Source organism: Lepisma saccharinum, chromosome 2, assembly GCF_977018435.1.
Source record: "Lepisma saccharinum chromosome 2, izLepSacc3.1, whole genome shotgun sequence".
Lineage (NCBI taxonomy): Eukaryota > Metazoa > Arthropoda > Insecta > Zygentoma > Lepismatidae > Lepisma > Lepisma saccharinum.
This window is the reverse complement of record NC_139230.1, coordinates 108,287,953-108,298,884: the sequence shown is the minus strand read 5'-3', so window position 1 is coordinate 108,298,884 and position 10,932 is coordinate 108,287,953. Positions and strand designations below refer to the sequence as shown.

Sequence of the window (10,932 nt, the reverse complement as noted above, 5' to 3'; positions counted from 1 at the left end):
ACCCTATCAAGCATTACCTAGATATCATATAGGTGATATCCATAGCCAAGGACACAAGAGGATAGTTCTATAGATTAATACACAGCATGTATAAAACATTTATTACCACCAGGAAGTAACACGAAACAACGTTATGGTAACCGATCTGCCAACACAAAGTAAAGACAAGCACCCATGCATCACATTGAAAACCGCCCCCATTGTTGCTTCCACGGTGTCAATGTACATACTCGTCACAGTAATGGTACTCCTCAAAAAAATGATTTAAACATAATGTTCGGTTACACCATGCACATCTGATTACTGCCACTGCACCACAAACATCACATATATGATTACTAGGGCTCGGATTTTTAGGTGCTAAAAATCAGAAAAATATTTATTTTTTATGTGCTCAAAATATGGAAAATATTTACACTTTATGTACTTAAACATGGAAAATATGCATTTTTATGTGCTAAAAATGTTGAAAATTTCTGCTTAAAACAGCTCTACTGACCAGATGAAATTAGCATGTTTTGCTGAAAAATGGTGAATTACAATACACCACAACTGTCATCTTCAAATTGTCCATTACAAAGGACTGACGATTGTCTCGAAACAGTGCCTTATACTGCGAAAATGTTCGTTCTACATCACATGAAGTCAACCTCGCATACTTAAGGCATGATATTTCACTCACACTTAAATATCCAATATTGTCTTCCTGTTCACCGTCCAATACATTCGAAATGTTACACATAATTTTAAAGCCGGAATTTTTTGCCATGCCATCTTGGAGTTTTCTGCGAAGCAATTGTGCCTTTGGTCCATTAAGTTTGTTGAGCTTGCTCTCCACTTCACGAACTTCTTTAACTGCTTCTGACAAAGGAATGTCCGTTGCTTCTAGTTTCTTGATCGTATTTCATAGGAAACTCAAATTTGCAGAAATATAAGCCAGGTCATTTCTTAATGTAGAGTCACTCAACATACCTTGAAGAATTTCAATTGAAAAAGCATCATCTTTATTCAGTCCATTAACAACAGATGAAAATTCTTCAAAATTTTCTGCATAGTATGCAACAGCATTAAGCCATGTTCCCCACCGCGTAACTACAGGTGTGGGTGGCAACGGTGTTTTTTTCCTTTTTGAAGATTTCAATTCTTGTTGGCGATTTCAGAAACACCTTTTTTCCATTCGCAACCAATTTATCTACATTAGGATATACATTTCTGATTTCTTCACATACCCTATGCAATCCATGAACAATGCACGTAACATGAGTCATTTTAGGATAACTGACTGCAAGACCTTCTGCTGCTTTCTTCATATATGCTGCAGCATCTGTGAGCAAAAGTAAAACATTGTCGAACTTCACCCCACTTGGCCACAATATCTGCATAGCTTCATTGAACAATCTAGTAATTGTAACATGATTTGTGGCACACAGTTCTTGGCACGTTAAAAGAAAAGATTAACTTGAAATTGTTTCATCATTTTTCAATAACCCAACAACTACATTTCCCACTTTCCTACCACTTGAGTCCGTACTTTCATCTATGCTGACCCAGATTTTTTCATTCTCACAAATATCACGAATTTTCTGCATCGTTTCTTCGTAACACTTTGGGAAGTAACATTTCCTTAAAGTAGACTCATCTGGGGTGTCGATGTTTGTGTATTTGCCTAAAAAATGTCGCAGCTGAGGATGATTCACCTTATAAAGGGGTATGTCAGCAGAAACAAAAGCCATACACAAATCCGCACAATAACGAGAAAACTTGGATGGTTCTTGGGACGAACTTGGGATGGGGTCACCAATAAGGGATTGTTTGCTTTTCACACGCACAGCTGCAGCAATATGTTTACTGCCATTCACATGTTGGGTTACCTGAGATCGCTGTTCTGCTGTTATGGCTTTTCCACAGGGCTGACAAAAGAGTAGCTTTCCATCAGTGGTAAATGTGTTCTTGAATTCTGCAACATATTGCTGCAAACGATAGCTTGGTGCAGATTTCACTTTCGGCATTTTCAAACACGCACACACTTACAAAAAACTCGCACCTTTCGAACGAAACACACTAGTGCTTCTCCCACGCAATACCACGCCAAGAAAATACTGTGGAACAATCTGTCCACTTCTGAACGTTGAGCTTACGTTTTACCTCTCATTATGGACAATTCGTTACATCCAGACTGGATACTGTTGCCAGGTCTTGCAGAAATTTTTCCCTCTCTAAGATGAGAAAATAAATACAGCGACTATAAAAAAAACCTTTTGATTATTTATCTTAAAAAGATAAGAAAATTTAAGTAGATACGAAATTTTATGTGAAATTTTTGTGACAAAACATTCATTTTATGCATTTATGATCGAATATTAAGAAATATGTATTTACATAAAAAAAATTGGAAAATATGTTTCTTTATGTGAAATAAAATTTGATATATAGGCTCCAGTTACTATGATCGGAATTTGTAACTCACTTACGAGGTCATATCTACTCGCAGAAAAAATATTTATTTACCTAAAAATCCGAGCCCTAATGATTACTGTCACCACCAAAACAGAATGCCACTGGATTCTCAAATGGAGGTGGCCTTTCGGGAAGATACCCACTCCTATACCATGCGTATTGGAAGACGTGTCGAAACCTGGGTGAGGACAACTGGTTATGTGTGAGTCATTGTAATTTGATAATGTTATTGCGTAGTTGGAGATTAATGTCACTGTGCAGTAACAGGACAAAATCAGAAAAACCGTCGCACGAAATTTTTCCAAATCCTAAATCCATACACATCTAATGGTTCGAGAGTGCCAGTCAATCCTTTAGGTATTGTCAACAGAGTAATGTTTTTGTCCCGTGGTGTCACCTCTCGCATAACAATATCACTATGTCCATTCCACGAATCCAATAGCAGAGCATGGAAACCTGAAGGGTGACACAGGGGTCAGATCACCACTTCAATCGGTCCTCATCTTGACATTTGAGGGGGCTTTGCCCCCTAAAACAGTTTTTTAGCCGAAACAAAAAACACGTATTTCTTCCTTTGGGCCCGTTTATACACACACCTGCCAAGTATCATGGAAATCTGAGGGGGACACAGGGGTCGGTTCCCCACTTCAATTTGTCCTCATCTTGACATTTGAGGAGGGTTTTGTCCCCTAAAACAGTTTTTTAGCCGAAACAAAAAAAACACGTATTTCTTCCTTTGGGCCCTTCTATACACCTTCCAAGTTTCATAGAAATCGGAGGGGGATACAGGGGTCAGACCCCCACTTCAATTTGTCCTCATCTTGACATTAGAGGGGAGGTTTTGCTCCCTAAAACAGTTTTTTAGCCGAAACAAAAAAATAAGTATTTCTTCCTTTGGGCCCTTCTATACATCTTCCAAGTTTCATGGAAATCGGAGGGGGGACACAGGGGTCAGATCCCCACTTCATTTTGTCCTCATCTTGACATTAGAGGGAAGGTTTTGCCCCATAAAACAGGTTTTTAGCCGAAACAAAGGAACACGTATTTCTTCCTTTGCGCCCCTCTATACACCTGCCAAGTTTCATGGAAATCGGAGGGGGACACTTAGATAACCTCCCTTGTGAGTACACTCTTACGAAGAGGGATTGTCCTCGATCCCTATTGGTCCATACACTTTAACTCCTCCCTCACGTGACTTAAAGTTTGCACTGAGGAGTGATAATCGCGTAGCATGGAAACACAATAACTCCTTGTTTGCGGGGTTGATTTGGAGGGCGAAAAGTATCTCGCTCTAATTAATTTTAGCTGCTCATAACTTGGGTGCGAGTAACTCACTTCGGACAATTCGTTAAAGTTATGCGTTCTGTGGCTGTCTAAACTTAACTGAGGCGAAGATATATTTTTGGGCACGGTTGTAGTTTAAATTTTCATATCCGTCACATTGACAGGGAAATGTTCAAACTGTAGACTGGCTGGCGCGCTTGCAGGAGTTATGTCGTCTGCTCCGGTCTGTTATGTGCAGAGCTGTTGTTTTGGTTACGTGCCTGGGAAGCTCCTTACTCCCTCGATAACAGAGGATCGTTGTTCAGGACGAGGGCGAGAGTCGCGTTGGGGGTTTTAAATTTTAAAATGCTTGAAGTATCGTGATTAGCTGCATCTCATCGTTGGCCCCTGCTTCTCTATATTTCAACCATCAAGCCGAACGTGAATTGATGGTGACATGAGCCGAATGTAGACTGAATGGATTCAGAGTTTATTGCGGGAACACACTGGCTTCCTTCTCTTGAAGTAGGCCGGTGAATAAATATAGGCTAGCTTCGTGGGAAAGAATGCTGGTTCGTTTGAGACGGCTGTGTCATTTTCTGAGAGAGCAAAAAAATGAGATCTTGGGGAAGTGTGGAGAAAGACCGATGGTAATGGTAAATGGAAATTGGTACATCGGTCATAAACTTTACGTTATTTTACAGAATAAAATATTGAATGTTTGTTTCGTATGCTCAGAATATAGTATAAAAACTTGGAGCTTAACTGATGGGGGGGGGGGGGGGTGGAGCAGAATATTTTCTTTTTTGAAGCTCATAGAAATATCATCCAGGACTATTTTGATAAATAGGTGTTACATTTGCAAAAATCATAAAATTACTGATTACTTTAGTCCTCGGGTTTCAGGAGGTTATCAAAAGTACCATTATCTCGTGAATCTCCATAAACCTAAAAAAATTGGGAGCAAGTGTCTCCTTTGCCCCCGTTAAGTTACGCCTATGATTGCTGCGCATAAATGCGTCGCTGAAAACCCATAACAGTTTGAAGAATCAATGATTCCTTCCTAGTAGACCGCAACAATGATGATTAAATTGAAACGGGACGGTGCATGGTACAGGTATCTGGATAACTTAGTGGTAGAAACTGTCGTCTTTAACTGTCTCTAAGTCATCGAGCAAGTGGGTAACAATATTAACGTACCATGGCATTGTTACATTGAAAATGGCATATGGGAAAAAATAGAAATTCTAGTAACATTTTTACATCACATAAATTGGTATTGAATTGAATTGATAGTATTTATGTGCGGAGTATGTTCTGAGAAGGTTCAAATTCGATAGCCCCCTTAAACACACCAGTACCTTCAATAAAACGATTTTTCCAGAAGTGGTCTATTTACTTTTAGGACATAACTTGTATAATATATAGGCTGTGTCCTAGAGAGCAGTAAGTTTACAGTCAAGAAACAAAGAACAAAATAGGTATTAACGTCGTTTTTTAGTCTGTGGTTTTACTCCCTACGCATCACAGTAATTAAGTACCAAGAGAAGTTTCTTCACTTCAACTGAATCTTAATCTTTTCTCGCTGTCGCGGCCGAATCAAGGACAAATAAGTGGGCAATATAACTAACCAACATATATTTACCCGTGATAGGACCTCTATAACTTTACACTTTTCACGGACGTCTTTTTACCTCATGACTTCCTTCTGACACTAACACTAACACTAAGGCACACGACACACAATATAACCTATCCTAACAAAATATTACCCAACCATTACACACTTATGTAATTTTGTATCTGCATTCATAAATATTTTTAATGTTGACCACTAACACACATTTACCACCTACTATTACTATCGTTTAATTTAATCTTACTTATCTCCTCGTAGAATGCTGTAAAACCGATTTTGTTTAGGAAAACCGAACAAATTTGGTTCTTCATGCCAATGTCACAGTGAATTACTGTAAACAAAAAATAAGGAAAATAAAGGATGAATCCAAGAAAAGCGGGGGAATCCGTAAAAAAAATCGCGGAACTGAAACACTGAGTTAATTTTCAGGCACCAGGGCATAAGCGCATACCTCCGAAAGTATGCGGGTGGAGGAGGGTTTATTTTGGGGGTTCCTTCTTGTCCTTGCAGCATACCATAAATGATCCAGTACTGAACACGGCACATCATAAATTTTATTTCTCTAAAAACCTGTATTACGGCACTGTTGATATAAATAAGAAGTTTAGGAATGAGTTACAATATAATCAGTTAATAATAATAATAATAAAAATACTACTACTACTACTAATAATAATAATAATCCAATTCACTGCACTCATAAGTACTTTTGGTATTATTATTATTGAAACTATTCATGCAGCTGATTATATGAATCCGAAACGCCTGTAGAGATTATATATGTGTGTAAAAACAAATTGACCCTTGCAATCAAGGGGCGTCTTATTTAAGTCATGACAACGACAGAGCGAAAAATACAAACATAAAGTTAAAAGTAAAGTGTTTCCCTGTGCATTGCACCATGCCATGAAGGAGTAAAGTGGGTGTGGAGTTTGGACCCCACACTTTCTTGATCACGGTAGAAGGTGGGGGTGATGTGATTAGCACCACGTCCATGGCCGCCTTTACCCCCCAAAGTTTTCTCCAGGTACCCACTTCATACGACGCTGGGTTGGCGCCGGAGTCGCTTGAACAGGTGGAAAATATACCGGTTCTCCTCCGTTGGGGATCGAACCCGGATCTCTCGCATGGTAGTCAGATTAAATCATTTACATTCAATTTGTTACTACAGACAAAAGTTCGCAGCACACCCGTGACCTTGTAGAGGCACACCGGTGCGAAACATAGATTTAGATAGAGAGCAATGGCGCCAAATTAAAAGTAATTCACAAATCGAATTCCACAAAGCTGTGGGGGCAGAGGCCTGCATAGTCTGGATTTTGCCTACCCACTTCCCGCTTGCCCGCGAGAACAGGTATACCTGCTCTCCGGCCCACGGCAACGAGTCGACTTGCGTCTTTACCCGCGTTCCTGGTCTTCAAGGCGCTCTGCGCTTACAAGGTAAATGGGCATTCATCAAGACCCGGCCACCTGCAAAACCTGCTGGAAGGAAACCGCATTCCGGCAGCGTGTCGCTCCAGGCGTTTCTTCACCACGTGGACAGCTGCAGCCAGTGTTGCCTACTCACGTAGCTCCTAAATCCTACTAAGTCCTAGGAGGAGCTCTCTCTCTTCCAAGGAGAATTTATATACTTAGCGATTTCAGTTCAGTGTAAGCAGTTTTTATCTTATTGCCAGGAAATGCACGCAATATTAAAGCTTCATTTATCTAAATGAATGATCAAGCAATCAAAAATCTCCTCACTGAAAACGAATTGTTTTTTATTGCATGGTGTCTTAACCAGGCACGCACATGGACGTCCGCTGGATTTTTTCCAGGGAGGGGCAACGAAGGTATTTTTTTCCAGGGGGGACAAACAAGGCACAAAAATAGTGTTGTTCCCTAAAAAAAACATTGCTTAAATTTGAATTTATGATGTTCATGCAATAATTAACACACATTATTGTGGCTGAAATGAAATTATATGTGTGAAATGTATAATTTTTGGTTGACTTTTCTTTTCCAGGGGAGTCACGGCCCCCTTCCGGACGCCTATGGGCACGCAGTGGCGCAACCAGAGGGGGAAGGGGGCATTGGTCATCAACCTTGGACGGAAATTAAGTCTAGCGAAGGGGCAAGGGTGGGGGTCAAACATTAAAGCACAAGAAAAAACAGGCTAGCAGAATTTAAAGAGTAGCAGGGCTAAAGGATACTCAAGATGGAATTAGTTTTCATATTTTTCTTGCATTTTCCTTCCAGACGGCCAAGGGCACCTGCAGAGGGGGAACGGAGGGGTAATTGCAACCCCTTTATTTCAAATTTTATGAAAGTAGAAACATATTTTAATATATTATACAGTCTCATCAAGTTCAATGCCGTAGCTAGGGGGTAGCTGGAGTCGGCCCTGGGCGCCGAAAGATCTAACTGGGAAAAGTTTTAAAACAGAGAATGGCATGGGGGTCCGTGATATTATTTGCTATTAATGTTGGTTTGTTACGAGTTGGATGAATTGATTATGTAATGTATTTAAATAATATATATGTTTAATGAAACTTTTATTATTTACACAATTTAGTGTTAGCATATGTACTTATTTTACGTCGCTCCATGTGAAGAGAAAATATTGTAGATGGAAATTTTACATGCCATATGTATGTATATTCGGAATGCATTTATCATGCAAATTCTTTCTTTCAAATACAGTTTGTGTGCTCGTTTTCCATTATTAGCTAATGTGAAATTGACGTGTTGAAAAAATATTTCTAATCCTCTGTTTCAACACAAATGCGTGAGAACCGACTTCTACCCCCTTTTTGCATGATTTATGAGGATAATAATGCCTTTGATGCTACTTTATTACTATTATTGTTATTGTTGTTGTACGCACTTTTATCCATGTACTTGCCACACCCCCCAAACGAGGGTAACGGCAATGCCCCTGGCCCTACCTGGTTACGGCCATGGTGTTTGCAGTAGAACAGTGCGTTGTTCGACTCGCGACCTCATCGTCGAACGTGACATGTTTCAGTCCTGCCCTATATATATACACACACACACACACACACACACACACACACACACACACACACACACACACACACACACACACATATATATATATATATATATATATATTGGTTGTTTACGACATATACTTATGATCCTGTGCCACGGAAAACCTATTTCAATGTGTGTGTGTGTGTGGGGGGGGGAGTTGCAACATTCGTAAATCTCATTTCAATGGCGATGTGGCTTACGAAGATTTGAGTTCCCTTCTAAGTAGTGAAAATCTATTGCAGTTGGCAACACTGCAGACAGGTGTGCGCCCGGTGCAGTTTGTACTCGAAGCAACTACGTCATGCAGAGGGAGGGGCGTGCAGTTGATTGAATGAACGCACTGAGACCTATTAGGTACCCGGCGGGTTTTCAATACCTGCCAAGAACGGTCTGGGCAGGTGGTCAGGCAAGGTGCTCAAGCGAGGGTGTTGCACAGGTTGCATGGCATTTCAGGAGCGATTCTCTGTGTGGGGGTAAAAAGTGACCTTCAGCCAGACACTGTCTCAACCTTTCCTAACGAGCGACGATACACCTTAAATATCTTGGCCTTTGATCGGGAGGTGATTCTCCGGTACCAACAAGATCTGCACGGAAAGAAATCGTGTGTATGCGTTCCCCCTTTCACCGCACCTCCACCACCCGAAACATCCCTCCTTACTCCACTTCTCCCTGTGTACCAAGAAGGGCGATAAAACCAGAGCGTGTGGGTGTGTAACGCGGACGCTATTTTTCTGCCACCTGGTGGGTGGGGTAAATAGTAAGCTCATCATATACGTTGCATTGAAATTTGCCACCCTGTGGGAACAAGTGAAAAACAAATCTGCCCACGTAAGGATGCTATGCATCAGGTTCTTGCATGTATTTTCTATTAGGTAATTCCGTTATCATTCTTCAAAAATTCAAGAGCAGTGATACGAAGCTTCTAAAGGTATTTTCGTAACGATTTCCTTGTGGGGACCGGATTTTGGTACCAACAAGTCGGTGTGGTCCCCACAAGGTGGATTCACAACTGATGAGTGAAGGTAGCATCTGCAAAAGCACACACACAAACAAACACTGACAGACTGGTTTCACGCTCTATTCCATATCAGTAATTCCTGAATGAGAGGAGGAATTTGCTGTTAAAATTGTAAAGTCAAGACATTGCTGTCTGCCATGAAGGTGTTTTTATTAAAAACAAATACAAATAATCTTCAACTACTATTATTGGACGAAAATCATTGATGTTATGTTTAGAAAACAAACGTAAATTCATTTGATTGATAATTAGATATTTGAATTATTTTAATCATATCAATAATTATTTTTCGTATTTTTCAAGATGCATTTTCTCATCCCTCTTACCTTTGGTAGCCACTCCTTCCTCCAATAAGAATACATTTACAATTTTTCTAATAATCTCCATTTTTTAATTTCCAACCCATTTTTCCTTGCGTCCTATATTATATGTTCACATACAAACGGAGGCACGCCACCCTATCTCCCCTTCCGGACTAACATGTGCGTGTTGTTCATTTGCGTTTGTGATTGAATCATTCAACTTATCGTCATTCATCCTCATCTTCGCGATTAGCCAAAAGTAACAGAAAATAGAAGTAAAATAAATGAAAGTAAATCAGCCAACAAATTATGCAAGCGCTAGACAAATATAAGCAATCACGTCTTTCCCTCGCAACTGGCTCCTCACCAGGAAGCAAGAGTGAGGTTCCATGCATAAACCTTCGCACACAATGAGTGCATAAAGCGCATGTGTCGTGGGGATGACACATCTCGTTTTACTCTTTAAATTAGAATTCTGAAACTTCATGACCTGAGTTCGAAGCCTGGTGAGACCAATATTTTCTTTAACTTTTTTTTCTTTCAAGGTGAAAAGTTACATGTGACATGTTTAGAAATTAGACTAAATTTCATCGGCTCAATTTGGCATTTACGAATGTGATTAATGCATAACATAATTGCGAAAGCCGCCAACTTTCAATTCAATAGCAAACATTGAGATGTAAAAAAGTAGTGCCAAAGAGAAACCTATATTTTTCGTTTTCAGGGGAAAATACACAAAAAAGAACATAATAATGACTTTATTTTTGTAAAAAATATTTAATTTTCAAAGTGACATGCTTCTGGCAATTTTTTTTTGTCTGCACCATGTCTCGCAAATCTATCGGCAGGTCACACTTCACTGTTGGAGAGTTTAAGGTACTAGATGTTATGAAGTTAGTACCTTCAATACAGATCTAGGCTGATATTTTTTATAGTTGTTCCATCATGAGCTTGACTTTTTATTTAAACCCGCTCATGCAAAGGGAGTCTCATCGGGTCTAGGCCTACAGTTTGAGGTAAATCCGAACCACAGCATACCTTCACCGGGTATCAAAACCCGGACCAACCGATTGGAAGGTGACGACTTTACCACTATGCCATCGGGGAGACCTTTGTTTCTATAATGTTTGTAGGCACGATTAAGCTAGGGAAGTATAAAATTGATTCTGTAAATACATTCATGAAACATAAAAAAACATAGTTCAATAATGAAAAAG

At 39.8% G+C, this 10,932-nt stretch overlaps 1 pseudogene; it reads right to left on the bottom strand.

Annotated features, from left to right (window-relative positions):
* Positions 1-217: 217 nt before the first annotated feature.
* On the bottom strand, positions 218-9,800 carry LOC145983592 (uncharacterized; annotated as a pseudogene).
* Positions 9,801-10,932: the final 1,132 nt, after the last annotated feature.